General features: G+C 39.2%; 1 long non-coding RNA gene across 1 annotated transcript in view; it reads left to right on the forward strand.

Annotated features, from left to right (window-relative positions):
- The window catches only part of LOC135288188 (uncharacterized), a 37,561-nt gene that overhangs the window by 368 nt on the left and 9,253 nt on the right, over window positions 1-27,940 (forward strand). Inside the window, exon 2 of the long non-coding RNA XR_010351440.1 lies at window positions 2,823-2,969. This is a non-coding gene — a long non-coding RNA (uncharacterized LOC135288188). The remainder of the gene's footprint in view (window positions 1-2,822; window positions 2,970-27,940) is intronic.

The following is a 27,940-nucleotide window of genomic DNA, read 5'->3' on the forward strand; positions in this document are numbered from 1 at the left end:
GCTTGGCTCCCCATCCTGCTTGGAACACAGCAAGCTCCAGGGGAAGACAGTCTTGGACACTGTCTTTAAGTGCTACTTCATATGTGGTCAGCAAACTTTAACAAATAGGTTTCCTTAAAGTGAATATATTTTAAAGGATCCTGCAATTCTTGTAAAGAGACAAGTAATTTTTTTGTGAAATGAGGATGGATCATTTAATGTAGATTTTCATCCACAGTTGAAATGGAGGTTTCAGAAAAACAAAACAGACAACTTTAAATGAGTGCTAGTCATTTCCTACTGACCTCTGGATATTTCAGTCCTGCTTTGTAAAAATAATAATTTTCTTTATTATTTTCTTTCTCAGGGGGCTTTTTAGTTAAACAGATGTGTTCATTTGTAAGATGGAAAATTTTTTTTTAATTTTATTTTCAATAATATGCCAGGCGCTAGCAAAGAGAGAATGAAAATCTAAAATCAGTCATCTCCTTTTTCTTGCAAACACAGAAATATTTTATTCTTAAACAGAAATTAAATGGGGGAGAAAAGAAATCCCATCCCCAGGTCTTGAAAGAAAATGTATCAATACTTATCAAGCTCTCCCTCTCTTTCCTTAGTCTTTAGAAGGCTCAATTCTATTTTCTTTTTTGGCATTAAGGTTGATAATTTTGCAGTTGTCTGTTTATTTTAAATAACTGGAAGACTGTGCCAGAGAAAGCAGCCGAGAGGGAAAGAGAGAGGGGGAGAAGGAAAAGATAGAAACTCATTACCTCTTGTAAACTGCTAATCATTGTAAATTGCCACAGAGGCCAGAGATGACTGCAGAAAATTACTATCAAGCATGAAGGAATAAAAATACCCTAGACTATTTTACTGAAAAAAAAAGGAAAAAAAGTAAAGAAATCTTGATACTAAAGCAACTAAACTGGAAAGAGTAATGGAAATGAAGCACAGTGAGGGGTCCTGTAAAGCCCTGTAAGCAAGAAAATAAATAGGGGGGTAGGAAGTGGGGAAAGAAATAGATTTTATTGTTATGTGCAGAACATATTGTCAGAACCCATCACTATATCAGAGGGTGCTCTTGGTCATTTATTCCCGGGGCTCCACAAAACCTTTTTGTTTTTGGGTTTTTCATATCATCTTGTCTGTTCCCTCTCTCCTTCCTTCCCTGGTAGTGGGGATAACATGTCTGCTTCCCAGACCAGCAGCAGCAGGAGCCTGAGCCGAGGCAAATGGGCAAAGAGCACCCTTCCTTGAAGGGAATGGCAGGTTTTTTTGGGAGGGATTGGCAGGTTCTTTAGGAAGGGGAATGTCAGGTTCTTTAGGAAGGGGAATGGCAGGATCTTTAGGGAGGGAATGGTAGGTTCTTTAGGGAGGGGAATGGCAGGTTCTTTATGCTCTGGTGCTGACCTCCAGCTCATTGCCCACAGTGGTGCCCTTGAGGATTGATCAATATCAAGGATTACAAAAGAGGCTTGGGTGGATGCATATAGAAAGCTCCAGGCGTGGAAAGCAATATCCAAGTAGCAGCCTTTGCAGACCTGGATTCATGAGTTGTGCACAGCACTGGCCCCAGTGGTCCTTGAGCCATTTAGAGGGTTTATTGCTTGCTCGGCAGCCCAGGCTAAAGCTGTGTTGCTACCAAATGAATTCTGTGCTAAATATTAGCACTAGAGCTAAGAAAGCTTTCCCTCTCTGGTCTTACTTCTATCAATGTAAAAGAAGGTAAAAATAAGTCACAGAGGGGGAATATTTCTCCTAGAATACAACAAAGAGGCCTGATGAATCAGAAAAGCATAAGATAAGAACTTATATTTCATTAAAAAAAAATAAATATCAGTGCAAAGAAAAGAACAGTTTAGAAAATGAGGCTGAGACTGCAGAAAAATTCTGTCCTTTAGCCTAGGCTTTTTTCCCAGTATCATTTATATCTTTTTATATTTAGAGTGAAGATACCTTCTGAGCTTTCTTTTGACTGGATTTTCTTTCAGAAAACACTTAGCAGATACAAGATCATGTAAATGATACTCGATGTCCTCATAAAAACAAGAGAAACAATTCCATTATCTAAAACCCCTTGAAAATCTACATTAATTTTTATATTAGCAGTCATCTAAATTTCCAAATTGGGTACCTACAGTTCTATATTCAAACACTTTCATGTACAGGTATGGTTTATATATACAAAAAATTAGAAATAACCAGTTTTCTGGGTACAGTGGAAAGATATATTAATATTTTGTTTTCATGAAAATTCATTTGAAGAAAGAATCTTTTTATTTAAAAAGAGAGTAACATGTTTTCATGCAAGATGTCAGCCCAGCTAGTGTCTTAACTTTGACTCAGTTTAAGGCAGCAATGGGTTACATGAGACTGAGCTCAGCATCTGTTTGGGGTCTGTGTTACCCTCCTGATGGTGCCAAATCATGTGGATTCTGGATAATTCTCTATCTGAAATCCTGGATAAGAAAAGCAGAACTGTGGCCAAAGTGAAAGTCTCTGTAATTCCTTCCTGCTGCCATCCTGGAAGCAGCTTGACTGCTGTTCTCCTCGTGGTTGATGTGGCTGGCACTCAGAGCCTGAGGTGGATGGATGAGGGGTCTCTTGAGGGGGAAGGACGTAGTTAATTCTCCAGGGTGTTATTTTAAATGGGTGTTAGGGGGATGAGTCCAACATGAGACTAACTTTAGTGAAGAAGTATTCCGAGAAATTTTTGATTCCATAGCAGATAAGTGTAGAGGTATGTCTTTCAAATTGAGTACTGAAAGCCAGGATTTCTAAGTTAAATCTTAGCAGATGAGCTTTCTCTTAAAGTTCTTTCACTTTCTCTGTGTTCTGTGTAGGGATGGGCATGATCCACCCCTGATGTCCCACTGGGCTCTAACCATGTTCAGGAACTCCTCATGGTGATGTTTCTTCTGAGAGAACATGGGAAATGCATGACAATTGTGAGGATCTTGCTTTCTGTACACATGGCAAGCTAAAGTTAGGTGAGTGCATCTTATGTATAAGTTTTATGTTATTGTTTCATAAAATAAAATAAAGTGTCCTAGGTGCTGGCATCACCTATGTGTTGCTGGATGCAGGATCATGTATAACACCAGGATTTTGCCTAATTTTTTTGTGAAATGCAGATGAAAAATATATTGTGTGAGCACTTCATTCTGTATTATCTGGTTTGACATAATGCTAGGTATAATTGTGAAATCTCTTGGTAAACGTCTAAGAGAAATTAAATGGAAACATTATTAGTACAGAATAATGGGAGAACACAATTTGGATTTCCACTAATTCTCTATTTTTTGCCAATGGGAAAAGCACATATATCTTAGAAAACTGAGCATGTGTATGATTTGGTGACACTTTTTATACCAGAGGCCAGTTGTTCATTATTCTTTTAAGAGGCAGTTGATGTATTTTTATAAGAAGAAGAAATGGAAAATGAGACAGCAGGGGAAGCACTGGGTCTCCCTCTGGGGGCTGTTGGATCTGCATTATCATTCTAGGACTTGGGTAAGTGATTCCTTATCAACACACATATATATTAATCTAATGAAAACCATAAGAGCTTAATTCCACAACTGATGCGCAAGTTTATAAAATGCTGGACCTGACACTCTCCTTTGTCTGATTCTGCTTTTTCTTAAAATAAACCTACAAGGTGTTCTACTTATCACAGCAACAGCACATCAGAAATCTCCCTGGACCTGTAGATACCCAGATCAGGAACACTAACAGCATACTTACCTAATCCTACAGGGCATTTTCTAGCCCACATTTCTTTCATCTCCCTTCCTTTTTACTACTAATTTCTCATCCTGTTTCCCCTATTATGATTTTTGGTTCACTTCAGAAACATGTCTGAATTGGAGCACTTTTTGCCAGTCCAAAGAAACAATAAGGAAATGGAAGAAGTACAATTCCATTGTAATTTCATGATTGTTACTTCATTGTGACTCTATGGCCTGACATTTTCTTTCCTGGGAAAACATGGGGGAAAAAAAAAATCAGAACATGACTATTTGCCATCAAGCCATTGTAAACGTACAATCTACTACTTCATTCTGACTCTTGAAATATCTCTCTTTTTTTTTAATCTGGCTGAGCTCACATGGCTATTTTTTGTTTATTGCTGGTACAGATTTTCATTTACATCCTGATATCTTTATGTCTTCTGCTTTCATGTGCCCTGTGCATTGGTTATTATGTGCCGAGTACAGGATCCCAACCAAAGGAGAAACACTCCATGGCAGCAGTGAGCAAGCAAATAGCTCTTGGCAAAATCCCCTGCTCTCCCTAGCAGGAAAACATCGGGTAACTGCAGTCCCAGTGGCAGTGATGAATGGGCTGTTTCCCAGTGTGCTGGAAATGAAGTGCCATGGCTTTCTTTTTGGAGCGCTGAGACACAGGACCTATGCAGCTGATCATCTCAGAGTCACCAAGCATATTTAACTGGTGATATATTAAGATGCAGATGATAAAATATGCATTGAGTAGTTCAGTTTTATTTTAATCAGTACAGAGCTCATTACAGATCATCTCAGATACAACTGATGTTTTCCATAAGCCTGCTATTTGACAGTAATCTTTCTTTATTTTGCATTTCTCAAGTTTCAAGATATTTTTTAAACTCTGTTTCCCAGGAGAAGTCATGCTGAAGAGATGTCCAGCCTTGCCAGAGATCTGCTTTATGTAAATCTTAAACTGACAGTTCAGCATCAACATTTCAGATCCAATATCTAATTTCATTTAAAAAATATATAGAAAAGGTATAGGTAGCCTTCAAGAGGATTCCACTCTGTATGCTGCAGAGAACTACAAAGAAGCAGCACGGCCTTCTTTTAACCCTTCAAGAAAGTTACTGTTTTCTTCCCATACTCTAAGCTTTCCACGAATAGTAGTGACCTGGGGTGAGTATGTTTGCTTGAGAACACAAGGGAGTCAAACACAATCATTATGAAAGCAGAAGTGCAGTGGTGTGTTCCTTGGCACAGACACCTAGACATTTTTCTGAAGAGCTTAAGGTAGTGTCAGATGCCTTGTCTGTATTCCACGAGTCTGTGCCCACCTTGCGAGGGTGACGTAAGTCACAGCACTGTCAGGTTGCTCAGGTGTCACACCTGAGGCCCGGTGTGACAGCGGTGGTGGAGCCAGTGGAGCGCAGTGCTCAAGGCACAGCAGAGTCCTGAGCTCCTTGTGCCAACTTCTGTACTGGAAGTGAGCTTGTATCACCAGCTGGAAAACTATGTCTTTTCCTTTCGTCTTGTCTTCAGAGTGTCCTTTGCATGGTTAGACCATTATTGCCCCTCACTATATCTCCCTTTAATTTCATACCCAGCCACCCCTGTGCACAGTGCTGTTTTCAACCAGGCAGACTTAACTTGGCTCTCTGCACTGTGAAATCCAGTGCATTTTGGTAATCTGGAGAAACAGAATGCCTGAGTTCTCCCACTCTCACTGGTGTGTAGAGAAAGGGAAACTGTAGTCAGCTATCAAACTCCTTTGTGCCAAGCAGCAGTTTAGTGCAGCACCATGACTTTGCCAGACAACTCACACATGCCTTGGTGGGAAAGCAAAAGGCAAATATGAACTTGTTCAATTTCCAAGACTCTTTGGGAGCCAATTGAATGAGCTGTAAGAGCTCCAGTAAATCTGAATTATTGTTTCATCTAATTATTCTGATAAACAATGAAAGATGCAGGGTCCAATGGCAACAAAGGAATGGATGAGTCCCAAAAAGATGAAGCAAAACATGGATAAAATAATATAGTCATAAAATGCATAATATTACCCTCCTATATATAGAATTTTCTTAGGACCTAGCCAAAGGAAAAATGTGTTCTGGATAGACTGAATCCACATCTTAAAAATTAAGGATGATTTTGCAGAAAGGGTTTTGTTCTGGGGAGAATGGGAAGATTAGGATTTTTTACCTTATGGTGCTCTAGGTAACTGGCATTTTGATTGCTCATCACAAAACATTTTATGAAAATATCTGAACCAGAGATTAAGGAGTTCAAATACTTCAGTCAATATCCACCAAGTATTCATCCTGACTGCTTCACTAGATGCTTCAACTGAATATCTGTCACTTCTGCAGGATCTGTTGGTAATATTTGTTGTCATCCTCTATTTTAGAAAGATATACATATTAGGCCTCTTTCAGAGAACACATTCTTCTTCCATCCTGTTTTCAAACACTGGCTTCAGGTCAGACTAGAGCTTTTGTTGTGTGTCTGGTTGATTTTTAAGAGAAGATATTTGTTTGCAAGGGATAAGCACAGTCCTCAGTGGAGTTATTCCACAAGTTTATAACATGTCTCATATGGTGGCACAGTGTAACCCCAGCCGCGATGCACTCTGCTGCACTGTGATGTGTATGAGAAGGGTGAAGCATTAAAGCCTCCATGTTCTTCCCTTTTCCTTTATCTTCTTTTACTCTATTGGGTCTCTATGCCTGCTCCATTTTCACTCCCTTTCACTATGCTAGCATGCAGTCAGAGAGGATCAGAGCCAATATGGTTCAAAACCAGATTGTACATACGGGGAAAAACAGTGTGGGACAGAAAAGACGGAAGAGAGCAAAGGCAAACTAGTTCCTCCCAGTTGGTGAAAAGCAAATATGGGCAGTTTCTGGCCTTCTACACTTTGAAATGCTGGGAGAGATCTTTCCATAGGAAATGAAATTATGATTTCCAATTTTGTTGTCATAAAATTTTGATATATATCTGGCAAGGCAAATAGCTTCCTGTGCTTTCAGGAAATTCAGACCTGCCATACAAGGCATGATTATGACCCAAATGAAGCCAATGGTATAACATACCATTTTATCCTATGAGAATATGAGGAAAATATATGGTACAAGGCACTGATATTATCTCCATCAGCATAGTAGAAGTGTCAGTAGGGACAGACTTTCTGAAACAAGAACTCAAAGTGAGTATTATTGTTTGAAAACAGTGAAGCAGCATGGTCTGTGAAGGAAAGTGCACCATGCTTCAAAGACATGGATCAAAGTATTTATTCACAATAAAAATAGGCTTGTGTAGCTCTGTGGGAGAGGAGTGACTGAAATCTGTAGGATTCTCATTTTTATTTTACATTCTTCTTTTGCTTTTGCCCTTCAGAAGCCCCAGCAATTTTCAGAAATGCAGGACTCCACAGTACACTATTGAAATATACCATGTGAAATACTCAGCTGTGATATCTGCATATAACAGGTCATGATTCAAAGAAATAATAATTTGTGCATGACAAACATTTCTTGATCTATATTTGCCACACAATCTCATCTGAAGAGCACCAGAATTTGTACAAAATGCTCATCAGTGTGCCTAAAGGAGTAGACTGAGACTGTAAAGACAGTCTTTGGTATTCCTTTTAGGAAGGTGTCGCTGTAACTACCATTGTCATGGTTCACAATGGTTAAAATTGACCTTCTGTCCAGTGATACTCATCTTTTAGTTCCATCCCTTTTAGGGACTCAAACATGTGTTGAACTAGTGATGAGTTAAGTATGTGCTTGCCATGTCCCTCTATTAAGAACATATTGGGCACTTAGGTAATCACACAGCTTACATTACTACAGATTTTCTCATGTCTTTCCTTAGGACTGAGTCACAGTCGTAGAAATTTGACTATAGACAGTTAGATATATTGCTCTATGTAGGAATAATTATAGAGCTGTAGGTAGTAAACAAGTACATGGCAGGCAGATGATGCCTCATGTTCACTACAAAATTAGGCTTTGTTTTAAATTATTTTGAACATCAAAAGCCAGGTATTCAGATAGTACTCATGAAAAATTAAGTCAGATAGGGTACATCTTAACCATAGCTGTAATAGAGATGGTCTGGAGACTAATACACAATTTTCAGCCCCTATAAAATGATAATCATCAGCAAAATTAGGCAAATAATGACAATGCAAGCCATTTATTTTCCCTCCATTTGCTAAAAACAGCAGGGACCTAGGAAGATAACCTCAGTCTAATAGCTACCACTAAACTAGCTTTTTATTAAATGTTTTTCTGTCTGATTTATTTCTGTTCAGTTAATCATTTAGACTAGATATAGTTGCTAACAAAGTTTAGCCAGTACCTGCAAAGCCAGTCTGATAAACCACATCTCAGCTTGTCAGTTTTGCTCAGACCTGTGTCCATCTAACTTGATGGGGACATTCCACACACATTCTTTTCTACCCAGACAGAATTTAGAACCAGAGTGGTGTCATAGTCTCATCTCTGAACATAATCTGATTTCTCTGATCCCACTTGACAACCTACAGATGTAATCAATACATCTTACATATTGATGATAACTCATTAGAAAGGGCCCATCTGCATTGAGATTTGAACAACTTATAATTTCATCTTCATGCATGCCAAGAGAAATACATCTATCTTTCTGAAGCATCATTTTCACAGACTAGGTTAATACTAATTTAATTGAACAGTAATCTAAATTAAATATCTTCAAGAAAATGAAGAAGCAGAGAGACTTATGATGAAATCCAGTCAGATTCCTGTTGTTTTAGCAGTACAGCTGTCTCAAATGGTGGGTGGTGTGCAATATTGCTTCCTTCTGTTCATACTGGTAGCTTGGGGAGAACATTACTTTCCTGAGCTGGGTTGAAGCTAATGGAACAATCAGCAAGTGCTTGAATTATGTACTGTGGTTCAGCACCCAGGATCTGCACTCATCTGGTTGGGAACAGATAGACTCATACAAATGTAGACACAGATCTATACAGGTAGACATATTTATCTGTCTGGACATCTGTCTAGGCAGATATTTGCAGATCTAGATAGACAATAATATAGATCTCGAGATAGATAGATAGATAGATAGATAGATAGATAGATAGATAGACAGATAGATAGATAGATAGATAGATAGAGTATTGGGTCTGACCAAGGTATTGGTTTTGCAGAGCCTGTTTTTTGGGAGCAGGGTGGGCCGTAGAGGGGGCTTCTGTGAGAAGCTGCTGGAAGCTTCCACCATGCCCAGCAGAGTCAATTCCTGATGGCTTTGAAGATGGACATGCTGCTGGCCAAAACTGAGCCAATTAGGGAGGTTGGTAACATCACTATAATGACATATTTAAGAAGAAAATCAAAACAAAGGGCACAAAATTCTTCTTCTAGTCAGAGAAGAGGAGGAGGAGAGAACATGTGAGACACCAAGGTCAGTGGAGAAGGAGGGCAGGAGGTCCTCCAGGTGCTGGAGCTGAGATTCCTCTGCAGGCCATGGCGAGGACCATGGTGAAGCAGCTGTGCCCCTACAGCCCATGGGGATTCATGGGGAATGCAGAGATCCACCTGCAGCCCGTGGGGGAGGTGCCCATGCTGGATGCCTGGACGAGGCTGTCACCTAGTGGGAGATCCAGTGGAGAGAGGAGGTCCCTGCCTCCAGGATGGAGCAGCCTGTCCTTGGAGGACTGAACCTCTGGAAAAGTGATCCACTCACAGCAGTTTTGGGAGCACTATTTTCCCTTGGTGGGAGTTCACGTTGCAGCAGGTGCAGTAGGGTTGTTGCTCATGAGATTAAAACCATTCTGGTTGAAGTTCATGGAGAGCTGTCTCCCATGGGAGGGAACCCACAGTTTCACAGGGGAAGGACTCCTCTCTCCTGGAGCAGCAGTGAGTGTCACCCCCAAAAATCTGGGGTGATGAACTGGCCAAAACCCCCATTCCCTGTCTCCCTGTGCTGTTGGTGGGAAAGAGGGAGAGGCTGGGGCAGAAAATGGTGTTTTAAGGACTTATTTTACTTCTCATTATTCTCTTCTTATTTTGTTAGTCATAAATCTACTTTGCAACTTAAGTCATGCCTGTTTTGCCCTTGAAGAGTTTTCTCCCATTCGTTATCTCAACTCACAAACCCTTCATTAATTGTTTTTCCCTCCTTTGCCCAGCTGTGTCAGGGAAGGGTGAGTGAGCAACTCTTGTGGATGCCTGGCATCGGGCCAGTGTCAAACCACAACAGACAGAGAGATAGATAGTCTATATCCTGATGGCTTTATCTATCTAGATACACAGATATAGATATCTGTATAGGGCCAGCTAGTTGGATACCTGTGTATCTATCTACTAGGAGGAGCATCCCTATTTACACCAGTATTTGTCTACACCTAGACACAATAAGTAGCTAGGTAGTTGTATATCCACATTGCATGCACATACCATCATCAACACTAAATGGAGATGTGCATGCAGATGTGACTGCAGGAGTAACAGCTTGCTGTAAGTGCTGGAAAATGGAATTTTTTGCAATATTCTCTGGCAGAATGCTTCATTCTTCTTAAACAAAAAAACATCAAAACAGTGGATTTAATATGGGTAGTTCAAAGAAATGGTAACATTCAGTACACTGAAGGGACAGACTTTCAGTGTAAAACCAAAATATTCTTTAAAGCATTATTGGTGCAAAACAATCCTAAATCATATCCAAAGTATTATACACAGCTGGCTTAGCAAATGTGCACACAGATACAATTCATCATGAATTCTGTGGTTTACTGCACATGTTCCAGGCATGTACTGTCTCCTCCCTTTGCTAATTTGCTTGATTGTCCTCTTCTTTTTTCTGTGTAGAAAAAACATCTCATCAACATAATCTTAACATTGGCTTTGTAGCTGAAACCCTCAGGCTTAGAAAGCAGTTTCCCTGTTTAGCCTGAATACAGTTTTATCTTTTCAGTATCACGCTATCGTGCTGCAGTGCTCATTTCTTAACTGCTCTTGCTCTCCAGTGTTGCGAAGAATAAGGTATACACATTGTTTGTGATGGGACTGCAAAGAGCCCTCTTGACCTCCACTTTTCCAAGTCTGAATGGCCTAGGTCCACAAAGAGTGTATATAAAATCGATACTATCTTTTCTTGAACATATGTCTGCTGTAAGATTCACCTATGTCTTAGGGTGACTTTATGATGCTGGTATCCCCAATTGTCTGTTCTGTTTATGCTGAATATTAAGTTCTGCACCTTTAAGACTGGTTCTGAGAGCAAAGGGAGGGAAAAGAAGCTCAGTTTGTTATCAGCAACTGCACTTGCTCATCTTTATCCTTCTCACGGACTCTGTTGTCTGCAACACAGACAGCAGGACAGAGCTCTCCTTTGCTTTTAGTTAGTTTTTAGCTAGCTGAGGCAGAGAAGTTCCCTCGACTGTGGATTTTCTTTTTCTTGGAACTGATCAACCACACTTTGGACTGAAAACCACAGGGAGCTTGCACCTGTGGCTCACCAGGGCCTGGCTCTGGAGGGACTGATAAGAGACTGAGTGATCCAAACTACACCCCATGACAAGGACTTTCTGAGTTTGTCATCTCTTCAGAACAATGAGAGGTTTTATTGTTTAATTAATTTTTATTTTCATTTTTAATTTTTCATTTTATTGTTATTATTAATTTTTTTATACTTATGAGTACTGTGCTTGTTAAATAAACAGCTTTTTCCACTTTTCTCCAAGGAAATCTTTTCCTGAACCAGCTGGGGGAGGGACCACATGAATTTGCTTTCTAGAGGTTTCCTCCCATTTGGAGGTTTCCTCCCAAATTTGTCCTAAATCATGACAACCTGTCAGGTAATGGCAAGGAGGACCAGGAGGTGAGCCAGGCTGGCAGGACTCAGCCCTACCGTACCTGTGTGAGGTGACCACAGGACAGCTGTACTCCAGCCAGCTCCTGGGAAGCTAGGCAATGTCCCACCACATGTATGGTGCACTCAGAAAGCCCATAGGGTGTACAGCACAATCCCTCAAGGGATTTTCTTGGAGGGTGTGTCTGCAATGGCACACCCTCCAAGAAAAATCACTTTACAATCAGATCTTGTGCTGTGTACTGCAAGTACAGTATTTTAAAATATCCTCTGCCTGATGCTTTCTCTTGGAAAGTAAAGCCATTCAACAGAACTAAGGATAAATCACTAAGCAGTTTTATTACATTTTTGTAATCCATCCTTCTTTTCCAGTTTTTGTAACACTGGGCAGCTGAAGCAGGCTTGCTCTATGGCCCAGATTGCTGCACTGTGTTCACCTTCCTTCCCCACATTGGGGTCACTTGGCTTTTCTTCCCAGTCCTTATGTCTCAAATTTATTAGGTCTCCTTTCTTTGAAAATTGCAGTGGTTTGGCTTGCTTAGCTACCAAAAATAGCAGTGCCTGACTGGGTGACCTTGAGAGGAGCTGGCTGGCTTCTTACCAATATAGAGTCTATTACCTTCCTTGCTTGGATGCTGTGGAAAGTCAGAGACACTTTTAATTTTGAACTACTCAACATGATGAGTCAGTTATTACTTCTTGTAATAAAGCTGGTTATGCAAGGTCATTCTAAAGGAGGAAAATAAAATTGTTTATGTCATGAGTGCATTTGCACCCATCCCATATTGAACTCAACTAAATATTTATTTTTATAGGTATAATATTGAACAACTGTTTTATTTTCAGGTCCCCTTTTGTACATTGAAATGCTGCTTTTGGAAAGAAATTAAAGACTAACATTCTGTGATGCACTGGATATTTTAAAGTGAAAATTAACACAGAATCTTGGAAAGTGGGTTTTTTATTTTGTGGGGCTCAGATATAATTTCTAATTGTTTGCAAGAAACACTGTATGTGGGAATTTTATATAAAAAATACTTAGAGCATTAGATAGCATTTAATATATCAAGTAACTGTGATCCATGTAGTGTAATTTATAAAAAGCATATCTCTTTGCTATTCTATTTCATTGACTAGACAAAAATGTTTTTCAAAAAACCAAATAAAAAAAAATTCTGATTAATTCCTCTAGTTCTCCATAGACATGGTTCATGATAATTGTTAGGGAGTGAGGTTGCAGGGTAAAGGCTGGACTGTCTGAAATACAGGAATAGTACAAAAACATCCATCCCTGCCTTAGTAAGAAAGGCTGTACACTCATCCTCTAAGGCTGGCTGGAAATGAGTTTTATCCATTTGTTTAATGAAGCCTCAAGAACAAAGATATTTAAATTTAATTTGACTAATTAAAAACCTCAACAATAAAGAGTATAACAATGATCTAATTTGGAGGGCAGTGATCAATATGTAAGATCAGCTAGAGTGTAGCCAAAGATACCATCAAAACCTACTGAAGATATGAAAAACCCAGGGAATATTTCCAACAGAGTTTGGATAATGCCTTGTGGTATTTGTTTGTAACTTAGGAAAGATTAGTGTGCAATTATCAATAAATTAGTCTTTTATTAATAAGTTATGCTTTGGAATGATAAATTCTGTGCTTGACCACTGTGGTCTTTCCCTGGTACAGAGGAAGAAGGAAGGAAAAACCATCCTCTAACCGGCATGGGCTATTGACAAGCCACCTGTACTTCTCCCCCAAAACTTCCACGGTTAAAGCTGAATATATATGATGGATTGAGGTTAAGTGAATGTGGTATAAATATTTATACTACACATTCATATAATGCATTTTTCATACAGTACATGTGCAAAACATCCCAATAAAGAACATTTTGCTATAAGGTGCCATGAAAGACTAAGAAGTGTTTTTCAAGTTTAAATGAAAATTTCAGTCAGATGTAAACAATGCATGGTGTAATTATTGGGGTTATGTGGAGAACTTGTTTGAGGGTTGTGAAACCTAATCAGTCAAAGGTAGAAAAACACTTAACTGCACTGAGTCTTCTACTTGAATAACGATTGACCTATGGACACTCAAAGCAGAGCTTTGTTTACAATGTGTGGCTTCTACATCTATGTAATATCTCCAGGTTATCTTACCTATCCTGTTAAATTCACCAATGTTGATGACCATGACTTTGGACTTGAAAATAAGGTGGAGAAACTTTGGCAAAGACAGAAGCAGATTGCCTGTGAGTGGAGAAATTCATCATAATGTCACTGAATACCTGGGGAGTGGAGTTCAAGCTGATTTATTACAACATTATTTTTCATTTTTACTGGACACTGATCAGGCTTAGGCTCAAGCAATCTCATTGTGATGTCCATTTAAGCAGTGACAGTGACAATGCTACTTCATAGGAACATTTTTATAGGTTTTGTGCTGCTGCCTGGTAACATGCAATTTTTTGAAGGTGTCAGCTTTGTTGGTATATATTGCACAGCATCCAGAGCTGTGAGACTGCAGCTGAAGCCACAGCAGAGAGATGTCTTGGGAATTCTAGGAACAGGAAGAATGTGTCTGCTTATATCATGATCTAGACTGCATCATGAGGAGACACTGCCATGCATCCAGAGGTACTGGGGCAGATCCTCTCTATTGTTGAGATGTGTTTAGAAATGTGAGAGTTTCAACAACAATAAGTAAGGATATTTCTCAGCTGCAAAATACCAAAATGTCACACAAGTGGAAAAAATGCAATAGAGTAGCAAAACTGCAGATACACAGAACTTGTTCTTTCCAGTTAACTATGCTGGGAAATTCTTTAGCAGTTGTCAAATATGGGGGGAAAACCATCCTTCAGGCTAAGAGCCACAGTCTCATCCCAGCCACCACTTTGAGTGGATGTCTGACTGCTGGGTAGTAGGAACAAGGGACAGAGAGCCAGAGACAGTTGCTGGGCAGGGGTGCCACTGAAGGAGTCAGGAGTGACTGGGATGTGACTCCAGCTCAGCCATACCAGCTGAGCATGGTGGGAGTCAGCAGAAGTGGGCAGCCACATATTGTTTACTTTTTCTTGGGAGCAATAAAGCAGTATGGAAAGATGCTGACTCTTACAAAATAAACTAGAAGGAGATTTTAAATGTACATCAGAGGAGGAACAGGAATGGAAGGTACATTCGCAGTAGTGATTACAAAAAAATTAAGGGATTAAGACCCTAGTTGTATCACAGATTTTTCTTCCTCATACCTGAAAAGAAAAAAATCATTTTTGTTTGTATGAGCTTTTTTAAAACCATGGGAAAAACAGGTGATGGGAGCTAAGCAAGAATGGGAGGTGTCTCCTCCGGACCTCCATGAATGACTCCAGAGAGCAGCTCCAGCTGCTGTGGAGGTGGTGGCAGGTAATAGTCCATTCCCTATTGCACCACAGGATGTGCCTGGCCATAGGCAGGAGCAAAACTCTTCCATGTAATTTCTGATATTTCCCTCACACAGAGCCCCTTTCTTATCAGACCCTGCAGTTACTGTTTTTCTTTCTGATTAAAATATGCTCTTGAGAATACAGGCTATTTGTGCTGTGCTCTTAGTAATCTTTCTACTGCATGACGGGGGTGAAATGTCAAGACTGATAAATACCATGAAGTGAACCCCTGAAAGACAGGCTTGGATACTGCATCATTATTTTGGCCAGCCAAGGTAGTTTGGCAAACCCTCAGATAATAGGTTCCTACAAATTAACTGCAACTTACGTAAGTATATGTGTATGTCTGTTTGTCCAATATTAGATCTATTTCTTTAAAAAAACCAGAACATCGCATGTTCCTAACCTTAAATTAGGTGCATTTGTAAGAACCTCAAATTAGAAGAATTTTTTTTCTGTATTACTTTGATTTTTTTCTTACTGGCATTGAAAGGGTAATATTTTCTCAATAATTTGACTAGTTTTTCTCAGCACTTTAATTTCCAAATGAATGTGGAGGATAGATTTATTCTAGTAACAAAAGCAAATATTTTATTGCATGTTAAAATTTAGCAATTTTTCTGGTTTTTAGTGGGAAAATTTAAGACGCTAAGAGATGTGGAAGACAGGGAAAAACTGATGGGTGAAGGAAAACAACAGAGTGGGAATGAAAAACAAACATAACTTAATTAGGACTTAAAATAGAAAAATAAAAAGGCTACATTTTATTGAAATTCAGAGGGCTGTATAACAAGCTGAGAAACTTGGCTGAAATGATAAGTTCATATCATGCTACTAATTGCATCATAACTGTAAGGCTGTAACACACCTGGGGTTTATTTTGGTTTTGTTTTCTTTGCTTAGCAATGAAATTAAGTGGGTGTGATCACTTGCTGGACCTGGCTTCCCCTTTGTCTGTCTCTCTTAGCATATAAAAAATAATTTTCTGCAGGAGCCAAAGCTTTGGGAAACTTGCATAATTTACCCATCTCCAGGATATGAATAAAACACTGAAAACAAGCTTTATGGAGATTAGGCATCGTTGTTTAATGCAACAGTCTGGTTGGAAAGTCATTGGATATAACTACAGGCTGTTAAGTCAGTTCAGATCTTATAGTCCATAAAATATTAGTAAAAGCATTAAGAACATGGTTTTTAGAAAAGGTGCATGACTTCTTCAAACGGAAATCCTGTCTCAGTAGCCTGATCAAGCACTTGGAGTCAGTGAGCATATGGATAAAGGATTTCCCTAGGGGCATAATATAGAGTTTCCAAAATTCCCTAAGGTTCATAACCAGAAATTATTAAGGGAGCTTTTGGAGGAAAAGATTATTTATTGAATGAAACCTGGTAAAAGGACAGGAAAGAGATGACATTTCTACATGGATGAATCAGTAGTTTGCTCACTCAGAATTGATGCTAAACCTAGTTTTATTCAAGACCTTCATCAGTGCTGTGGTGGTGGGAGTTCACCATGCAATTTCCAAGTTCTCTCAGACAGCCATGTGCCATCCCAATGTGAAGGAACTTCACAAGGATCTCAGAAAACTAACTATGGGGGTAAAAGGGGGGTAAAGAAGTACCAATCCAGATAAATATGACCAAATGCATCCAAAAATAAAATAATCTAGATGGGTCTACTGCATGGGGTGAAGCAGAGATGGCAGTGACGGCTCAGGAAAGAGTTTTTAGTTGCTGCTGAAGTCATCAGCTCACCATGAAGCAGCAGCCAAAAAAAAGCTGGGCATTGTCAGGAAAGAAGAAAGAGGGAATTATATAAAACATGGGCTCATGTTTTGATGTGGTGTGTACTTCTGATCTCCACAACTCAAGAAGGATATTGTGTAGCTGGTGTGGAGGAGGACAGCAAAATGTTCAAGGATTTGCAGCAGCTACTTTACCACAACACAGTAATAAGTTTGGGACTGTCCAACTTGAACAGACAGCTAGGTTAGGGGAGATATGATCAAGGTTTATGAAATCCTGAAAGTCAGTGGATAAGTCATATGCAAAACTTCCCTCTGCCACACTCTGCAGCTACTGGACTTGAGAGCATTTGAAGCTGATAGGAAATTGGTTTTAAACAGGTGAAAGGATATCTTCACATGGGGCATCATGGGCTTTCACAACTTTTTGCCATTTGAAGCAGTGGATTGAGTTTGGAAAAGAGTTAGAGAAATTAATGGACAGCAGATTTGCACTATGACCAGAGTGAAGTAGATATGAATATGTCCTGGAACATCTTTAAAACCATCTTTCTGGATGCTTAGGAAGTATGAGAAGAACAGACCACAAAATGCGTCCAAGCTCGCATACTTTTCCCTAAATTGCACTGTCCTTTTGGTGGTGCTTGATATAATTAGCCTTACCCAGCTGGTACTTTCATTTCCTTAGAAATAAAAATTACAACATATAATTGAGATGCAAAGAATTATTCAAAGTTACTCTGCTATTCTTCTGGACTAATGGCATTCAGTTTTAATGTCAGTCTGGAAATTATTGTAGAAAAAATATATGTCAACTTTATAATGCTGTGCATTATCAAGAAACAATACTTCCATGTTCTTTCTATCAATAAAACTCTTCCCAGATGTTTCTGTGAGATTTTTGCTATCCAAGGCCACATTAAATTTCATTCGGAACATTATTCCCTTCTGGTTTTGAATGAAGCCCAGAATTAAAACCCCAGGAGATTCAAAGACTGAGCTCTTCCTTCAGCCTTCAATTCCAAGGACAAGAGGTATTCAGTTTTAAGGCTATGGTTCAGACTAGTTTCCAATGAACTACTTCCAGTCCTTCTTAAATTGAATCCCACATATTTTAACACAAAATCCACTCTCATTACTCATTTATTTTTTCAGTTAGAAGAAAGAGGAAAAATAGACAAGCAAATGCACTGATGACATGGCAACCACATCAGCTAAGGTTTATTACACTTCAAAAAGAGTTTTTTTCTTCCTCCTGTTTGTTCTTGCAGCAAAACTCCTAAAGGCATCCACAGGTACAGAACAGGGTCTTGAACTGCTAGTAAAGTTGAGAGGACGGGAAAAAAGATGCCAAGGAAGAGACCAAGGTGTCTTTGAGAACATTTATTCAGCAGCTCATGGAGAAAGCTCAAATTCCAAATCAGCATAGAAAAACTTTCATCAGGAATTAAATGTATCAGAAAAGATGATTTCAAGGAGGGGATGAATTGTGGGGCATCTTGGAAGTTTAACCAAGGGTATCATGGAAAAAAAGAAGCCACTGGAAGACTGAGAATAGAGGTTTGATGCAATCAAGCCCAAAAGCTAGGAGAAGGGACAGCCACTTTTCTAACAAAGACTGCTTTGCTAAGGGGAAAGGGAAGGAACACTGCAATATTCAAGACGGGGAATGAGAATTTCTGCTCTGAAGGAAATGCTTTAAGAGTTTTTATGCAGAAAATACTAATAATTTTTATCAAGACAGAGCCCAGAGCTTCTTCAGCAGGAAGCATGAATAAAAGATGTCCTGCAAACAGAGGAAGCAACAACAGGCCAGGGATAATGATGGTTTCTTTAGTGGTGAAGGAAGGTGACCTAAGGAGGGCTGGAAGGAGAAATCATGAGATTTTTGCAGTAGTGTTGAACTTGGGCTGATGCAGCACATCCCCAAAGAAGAATTAAGGACACCAGCAGAGATGTAGGCTAGCATACTTGAGGTATTTCCTGTTTGCTTTTGGCAAACTAAGCTATATTAACATAATGATGTAGGCAATGTTTTGCACAAGTCCTTAAATTCCCATCTTCCTATCACTCACTTTTAACTCTTAGCTGCCATGCTGTTTACAGCCCTGACTCTTCAGGTTGATCTCAAAGCTTCACACCTTAAGGGGTTGGAGATGCAGCTCAGGAAAACAGGTGTTAATAGTTTCCAGACAATTTAAAAAATACTGTGCAGTTCCTTAATGAAGCAAATGTTTAATGTACACAGAAAATATTGTAAACTGCAACATTAAATTGTGTTTTGAATATCCTCAAGAAATTTTAAACAAAATTTATTAGAGCATTTGTTTGTATCCCTTATGCAGTTGTCTCCTCTCTGTTGCGTTTTATTAACCAAACATAAGGTTTTGAGCACTTTTTATTGCATACAAAAGCATCTTCTCATCTTGTTCCCAAGGCAGTTCTTGAAATTTATAGCATAACCACAGTATGTGTGTGATGTCATCCATGCTTAGAGTCTGAAAAGACTGTCCCTGACACAGAATTTCCTCAGTGCTCACTGGCTTTCTGAAGTCTGTCAGGAACTTTTTGGAGTGTCTGACTGTTCTCCCAGCAGTTTTTGTCTAAATTGAAACGGATAAAGTTCTGGGACTTGGCCCTGCCGGGAGACATATCTCTTGGTTCTTAACTGGTCAGGCTCAGGCCAGCCCTTAACTTTCACTTTCACAAAGAATTTCTCGTTGAATAACTATGGATGACCTGCCAGATGGCTTTCCCAAAATGGAAAGTTTTTTAAAGCTTCAGAAACAGTTACCAAACATCTGAGCATATTTAGTAAGTACCATATTCTATGTGTACACATTTCTGTATAATCTACCTGAGTTGTTCTATTCCACAGTTTTCAAATATTTGGAGATCAAATTTGATTCCATATACTGTTTACTGGCTTGTTTCCACTTTCTTGAGACAGAAAGAGCAAGTGTGACAATGCAAAATATGTGACTTTTCCTCCAGTTTTTCAAAATTTGGCATGTTCATATTTGCCATACTCTCTGGCAGGTGCAGACCCTTGGGCCTTCCACCACCATATGAGTGTTCATAGATCTGAAGTCTCATTTCAGTGTAGAAAGGATGATTTTCCTTTGCATTTGCAGTGGAATATGTTCACCAATGAATGAGAAATAAAGTGTTACTTTCCTTTTCTGCAGTTTTTTGTCTCTTGATCCAGGCAAGTGAAACTTGGGCTATCTCAGTGTGTGGAAAAATGGAAAAATTGCATTGCATCCATGATCTTTGGTATTGAATATGCTTATTGAAATTAACAAAAAGTCAGAATTAAGATTAAGGAGATTGTCCCCACATAAACAGTCTAGAAGAACATATCTAAACTCACTCAAACCACTGTATCAATACAGATTGTCTTAGTCTTTCCTACAGGTGTAAGGATACTGGGAAAGGCATGTATTTGAAAATACAGTTTCTTCATGAGGAACTACGATAGACCACTGTTGTAATCACTTTGATAATTATGTATAGACAGTGTGTAGAGAGCAGTCAGACAAATGGAGGTGGAATCAGAACTTGGCATAAAGTATTTTAAAAGAACATAATGGTAAAATATAATCAAAGAAGAAAGGGGCTGGAATTCTTTAGGAATGGTGTCTCTGATTAGCAATTTACTATAGTTCTGCCTCTCTCAGCCCTTATCAGTTTGGGGTCAAAGAAAAACAGACCCTTCATCAGCATGGTTAAGACTTGCAACCTTGAAAAGAGAATAAATCTGTCATTTCTTTTGCCTCTGGGATTCTGCAGCAAGGATGCATGGTGCAAGATATGTGGTGGAAAGAGGGAGTAGATTGTAGAGGGGACGGTGACATTTTCTCTGCTTCCCACCTGCCTGTGTTATTTCATTTTTTCATTTGCTCCCCCAAGTAAGGATGCAGCTGGCAGTCAACACTTAGGTAAAGACAAGTGCTGAAGGAGCTCGTGGGTTTTGTGTCTACTAATGAAGCTAGCTGCGATGGCTAAGGAAGACTTTGAGCTTTTTGTGAAAGCATACTAAATCATTAATTTAGTTCATCTCTTTGCCTTCCATCATTAATGAATGTTGCTTATCATTCCTTTAGGCCTGGGCTTCCATCCTTTCTGACAAAAGCTTGTACTTCATTCAAGTACAGTGACAGTTGTCAGACAACATAATTTTGCTTATCTAAGAGAATAGAGGGGGGATTTCACATTCATTTTTATTTTTCCACTCCCTTCTCAAAAGAATTGGTGTGAGCTGGAGGATTTATAGTTCTTGGAAAAATGACTGGAGAAGAGTTGTTTGAGAAAATGCTCAGGATCAAGCATGTAAAGATAAAGGTTATGCAGGACCGTAGGCAGGTATTTGGAAAATATTGGTCAGAATTGCCAGGAAAGAAACTGAGGCACAAATTACGTGGCAATATGATACCCAAAGGCTGTCTGAACCTTGAATATTGCCACAATCAGAGTTTAAAGAATTTGACTTAAAAAGAGAGGCTAGGGACATTTTTTCCCCCCTTGCTTAATGATGTGTCAAAACTGGAAGCCTACAAAAGGCTGTGAGCCCAAAAATTGCTAGAACAGAGTAAACTGAGATTTTGTTGAATGATCTGAGAACTTGGGCATAAGAAGTAGACATTCAGCTGAAAGGACAAACATCTGTTTATAAGCAGTCAGAAATCAAACTCACCCACACAGCTACCTACCTATTTTATTGGTCAGAGACACCTAGAGGTGTCTAGGTATTCATATCCCTATTAATTGGGAAGGCATGTGTGTCTGGTGTGCGAACTTACCTTGACTCTCAGGTCCTGTGACTGCCAGCGAGAAAACAACACGTAAAAAAATTCTGGATTTTAGGAAAGTAGCCAACACAAGTGACTCTGTTAGTGTCATTTAAGACAGATTGTCTGAGATGTTTCTCTTTGCCAGGGGCTTGAAGGTGTATTTATCACTGACTGAGAAGAGCTGTGCACAAAACCGTCAGGTCAACAGAGTATGTGAGAACCACATGCAACACCTAGAAATTGGAACCAGAAATTTAATCCCAGATCTAGAAACATTAAAAAGCCTCTCCCATATCGGGGATTTTCTCTGTGACCTATTATTCACAGTATAATTTTTTCCTGAGACATTTGGCATTTTCATGTTCTGTGCTGATTCCCTTTGGGACTCTGATCACACTTTGTCTCCCTTATGTAACTTCCACATTTTACATGACAAACTCTCTGACTCCTGCATCATGTAAACCATATTCTTCACATGCACAAAGCTCATTTTGAAGGAGTTTGACAGTCTGGTCCTCCAGAGCTGGAGGACCTGGGCTAATAAATGGATGCAACAGCTCCACAGACCTGAGTGGTGCACAGCCTCGCTTTTCACTGTGGCCTGCACTGTCCATCCATACTGTGGAACTTACCCTTGGCAAGGGCACACACACAAAGCCCTGTTTTAAAGTCTCAAAATCAGTGTTAGTAGTGTGTGGACCTCTTTCTGAATCTGCTAGGCATTGCTACTTTAGTTCATAGCAAAGCAGTTTTGCACTTGACAACTGCTCTCTTCACTGCATTACTCAGCTTTATTCTTTATTCAGTATTTTAAAAGACCAAATTTGTAACTACACTGGTGATACCCCGGTGCTTTTTGCTTTAGAAGATAAGAAATTCAGCTATTAGATGCACCATGCAATCTGGGTGACTTCTGAAAATTAATTTAATCGGGCTCTAGTAACTATCATCCCATGTGGTTAACAGCAAATTTTGTATAACAAGATTTTAAGAAAGCATATGTTGCTAATTGCTTGTTCTGACCAGGAATTAGTCAGTTATGCAAGATCCTGGTGGAGCTGCAGTTAACAGGAAGCAGGAACATTACATTGTCCTCACTACAGGCCACTGTAGGTAGATGTGAGTTGAATTTACAAAATATGACCAGTTTTTGGTTTCCCAGACTGAAACATCTTTATCTTCTCTGGGGTCTAAGGAAGAATCTGGCTGCTGGGTTGAGAAATCTGTCTGCAGGTGAAGAAAAGTGATGAAGTTGTTTTCCTATGTGGAAAAAATAACATTTTTTAATATAACACTACAATAGCTTGTGATATTCTGTGTTATTTAGATATACCAGAGAGATCAAAGCATTGTAGTATATTTTATCAACTTACCTGTAGTCTGAATCTATGAAATTGCATTTTCTCTTGTTCTTATTCAATTTATGATTTATTTTTCTCCTGGTATAAATCAGTTTCTGTTCTATGGATTCATGGCAGGTATTCCATCTTGTTTTTCAATATGCTATGTCTAGAACAAATATCTAGTCAGTCATGGGCATATAAAGTATTAATCATAAGTGTTTGAAGGTATGTTGCTATAGCAATTCCTTTACTGCAAGATAAAATCAGCATAGAGGAGGCCAGGGATATGAGAACAGTAGGAATTACAAAGCTATAACAGCACTATTAACACATTATTGCATTATAATGATATTATTTTCTAACTATTCCAGTCCCCAGCTGCCTAATTTTAAGATAGAATTCTCCAGCAGGGATTTCATAAGTGGCCTGACATGAAAGACACTTACAATATGAAGAAGACATTAAGCCATCTGAAGAAAATATTTTTCAAAAGAGAAAGTAGGTAAACAAGCAAAATATCTTCTGTCCCTGACATACCAGATCCCTTCTCTTCCCTATTCCAATGTGATCCACCCTGAGGTGCCGAACATGACAGGGCTGAATGGAAGAGATTAGCAAGACTCAGTTTAAAAAGAAATGCTGTGAGATGAGCATGTAAAGCTGCAGAGCAGGAAAGCTGGAGGACCTAGCAGAAGGAGATATGGAAATGTAATTTCATCTTGTATTACAAATCTAACCGGAAAATTTTAAAACCAAAGCAGAAGAGACATTGTCTCTGGGAGGATTATAATTATCTGGGGGAGAAAGGAGGCAGTAAGTAGTGGTGCAGCTCACGTCTGTAAAAAGAATGCAACGGTAAATTGAACTGATTGGGAGTATGGACTGAACCACAGCGTGAAAGAGGACTAGTCAGACACAGATACACTTAGCCTGTATTAAGGCTGCTAATCCTCTGGGTGTATTAGCATCGCCTTCCCTTGGGGGGAAGATAGGGTCAGCTTCAAGCAATCCCACTCTTGGTATTTAACTCTTTGAGTCTGATGTTTTCCTAATGTAGGTGTTTGCATTATGCTGCAAAATATGCTGAATTGCCTAAATATCTCACCCTGCTATGCTCTGCGTTTTAAATATTGAATTCTTGAGGTTCAACTATTGTAATATCTCTCTTTCAACACATTCATTAAAGAAAAGAAAACAAGAATCCCACAAACAAACTAACACTGCAGTAGACCTTTGGATTTGTTGCATTGATTTAGTGTCTGAATGAACAAGAAAGAACATTTATATTCAAGTGGATGGGATCAAATAGTAAAGATCAGAGGGAGCTAGCCCTGCATCATCCACATCCTTTCTTTTTAATTAAAGACAAATATAGGCCTTCAAGAAAAAGAAGCAGCAGTTCAAAGAGGTATTAAGTTTAATAACATGCAACCTTTACAGGGATGGATCATTTTCTCACTGTTTTGTTTTACAGCAAAGTGACAGTGAAAAGCAAGAAAGGAAAAGTGGGAAAATTTAACCTGTCACAGGAAAAAAAATGGAAAATAAGAAAAATATTGCTTTTGGACATGCTTTCCAAGGAAGACAAAATTTTCAAAGGGGGAGGGAAAGAAGCAGATAGATTTAAAAAAAATAATAGAGTTTAAATTTTGGTCTCCTTGGAAAATGTGTGAAAAGAAGTTAAACTGCTTAATTTAAATTGTGATGGAAAGAACTACATTATGAAAATAAAAATACCTAGGCATTTGGAAATGAGTAAGTGTGCTTTCCCACTGAACTCTTTTGGTAACAACTTGCTCCCAGATTTCATTTTCCAGATATTTAAGATATTTAAGAGCCAAAATTCAAATACCTGAAAAACTCATTAGAGGTATCAACAACATTTAGTATTTGTATAGCAGACTAGGCAGCACTGCAGAGCAAAACTTTTCAACTCTGTACAGTGCCAAGCTTGTGGTGAGAAACTGTGATACTACAAATGCATGGTTTTTCTGTAAGGGAAAATCTCTCAGCATGCAGGAGGTATCATTTACCCTAAAGAGGTTATGTAAGGGCCGAGTAAAATTATTAATAAAGTGGTTGACATTAAGAACTGGAATTTTGCAAGCAGTCCTGGCTGGTGAAATATCTGTGGTCAGGGTCTGTAAAATCCTAGAGGTGAGCATGCACAGCATATATGCATTTGTGTAAGAACAATATGGGTGGCTGCATTATGAGTCTCATTATTCCTGTTTACACATATATAATATATATTTAAAATTATTGTTCATGCATATATGAATAGTGACAGCTGTGTGTATGAGAACCACCTACACATGTGCATACATTAAACATCATCTGAGTTTTTTTAATGACACATTCCTCACTACATTTTCCCAAACTTTGGAAAATATTAGTATTTTCCAAATTTAAAAATTATAGGCCCTTATACTAATCTTGCATAGAAAGCAGAACCTTTACAAGGGGCTATTCCCACCTCTCTCCTAAAGTCAACTCCAAATGCCTTAAGAATACATCTTTTCCATTTTTATTATACACCTATTTCCATTCATCAGGAAACTGACTTTTATTGATGTCCTGGATCCTCCTTTAAATCAGGCTTCCACTACTGGGCCTAATCTAATATTGTATCATTTTGAAGTAATACACAGACACTACGAGAACACAGAATGAAAGTGCAAAACACTGAGGAAGTTGTTGAGCCAAAGCATGAATCTACTGCATGTTGTTGCTCTATTTGGTTCATGTTTTTCAATGAGCTGCACTGTACCATGATGGATCAACTGTCTATTCACATTGCACCTTCAAAGGCTACATCCTGTAGGAACCCTGAAACTAATTGAGAGAAAAATCTGGTCCCACTGAAATATTGAGAAATTTTGCTGATGGCTTCACTAAATCCATGATTTTGCCTTATATATTTGTTCAAGGAAGAATGGAGCCCTTTAACCACAATATATCTGTTCTGCCCCTCTGCCACTGCTGTGGGTGACCTCAAACACTCATCCTCAGCATCAGGCAGTGCAGTTGCTGTTTATTTGCTTCTATTCCTAGCTCAGCTGAGCGTGCTAAGTGAGAGATGCGCCAGCCTGCCTCGTTGCAAATGGCCTTTTAATGAACTAGTCAAGGATTTAAATTATCCAAGAACCTGGGAAAAAGCATTTTAAATTTAAGACCCTTTTAGGCAATTAAAACCTGACATGTTGCCATTGAAAACAGGCCAGGGAAAAAGTGATTCCACCTCTTGAGATTCGCCACTTACAGGGAGAATAATGGCCTTTCAGGCACCCCAGGTACTGCAGCCTTCAGAGGGTGCTCATATGTCAGCTTCATGAATTGATTCTCACTGTGCAGCAGCTCGAGCTGATCCTCCAGGCGTGAGAGTGTTTGGTCACTGAACAAACTGGATTACTCTATGCTGAGCCAGTGCTATTTCAAAACATGGGGGAGGAGAAGGGGAGAGAGAGAGAGGGGAAGATTTCCACAGCTAAGATATTTGTTTCACTAGATTAAGCAGTTTTATTTCTGCTTTTGGATGTGCTTATTTGTTTGTTTTAAATGTGTGATGTGATCAATTTCTATTTTAAAACAATAAGATTTGAATGTCTCAATACTTGAGATATTCCATGTTTGCAAAGTAGTAAATAATCTGCCATTCAGAATTTGCTAAATAGCCTACCAATAATGGACTTTGAAAAAAGAAAATTGCTGGACTGCAATGCTCCACAGTAAGGGAGAATTTCTTTGTTCTGTCCGCTTGCCTCTTGTGTGGCACTCGAAGGCTAAAACATTAAATAACTACATACATCATACAGAAAACCTCCACAGTGAGGCCCTGAAAAACTAATTTTCCAAATAATTCCCTTACTAGTTAAAGGAGTCATAAAGTCAGCCCTTAGCCATAAAACATATCACTCATATTTCAATTCTCAGGTGCCATACCAGGGTCACGACTGCAGCGTGTGACCCATTCCCATGCAGGCCCAGGGAAGTCAGGCTGACCTTGCCTCCCAGTGCTTACATCTCAGCATCCTTATGTTGGAGATGTCAATCCAGAGTGATTTTCAGCATAGTTCTCTCTGTTACTGGTGGCCCCAGGTTTTATAAGCTTAACCAAAGTATACATTTCTGCTTAGTTCCCTATTTCCATGTGGGAGAATCAATCCTTCTCTTTCCTGAGCTCCTTTGTGTTATGCATGATCTGGCTGCACAGGTTGGGCTGGCCCTGTCATGAAAGTGTGCAGGCAGCTAAAGAGCAAAAGCACTGGAGACGACCACTGGTTTCCTGAAGTGCTGGGCCAGAGTAGCTGCAAATGCTGGCACTGACTACATGAGTGCTGGCGAGGCTGTTTTGTGAGAGCTCACAAAGTTTCAGAAGGGAGACCTGTTCTTCATCAAATCCACTGCTGCTGAGGCAGAGACCTTCTTGCAGTTGTATTTGCCTTATCCCTTGAAACTAACTCCATATGTGTATTTAAGATTAGTGAATGGAAAAACGTGAAGTGCTGTGTTTTAGCTAAAGCTTCCTTTAGGGAAGTGGAGAAGCTCTGTTTTGAGGGATCTGGAGGAGAAGCGCCTGGCTGTCCAGTGTTGTGAATCTGCTGAACTGTATCTTGCACCACAGCCCTCTAACACTGCAGAGGGAAGCAGGTTTTCTTGGGTTTCTAATTTTAAAACAGAGTTCATGAGAAAACTTCAATGTGCACAGAGAAAAGGACACCAGTGAAAACAGAATTCTTAAGTTTATATTTTTTTCAGAAATTGGAGTTATTTGTACCATAGCCACAGACAGAGAGATGTGAAGCTGGCTTGTGATGTGGCTAGAAAGCCTGTGGGATTGGAGCATGCATGCTGCTGGTAGCTTGAAGTGATTCACAGTGGCTGTTCAGATGGAGAACTTTTTGCCTCCAGGTGATTAGACAAATACTTGTTTTAACTGCCTTTGCTTCTTATTCTCTGTTCTTCAATGCAACCCTGTAAAATGTGTCTTTTCCACAGCACTCATCTCTTATGCATTATAGTCCTGCTGTGTACTGAATGAACTTTGAGAGCTGGAAAG

Source organism: Passer domesticus, chromosome 1 (assembly GCF_036417665.1).
Source record: "Passer domesticus isolate bPasDom1 chromosome 1, bPasDom1.hap1, whole genome shotgun sequence".
NCBI lineage: Eukaryota > Metazoa > Chordata > Aves > Passeriformes > Passeridae > Passer > Passer domesticus.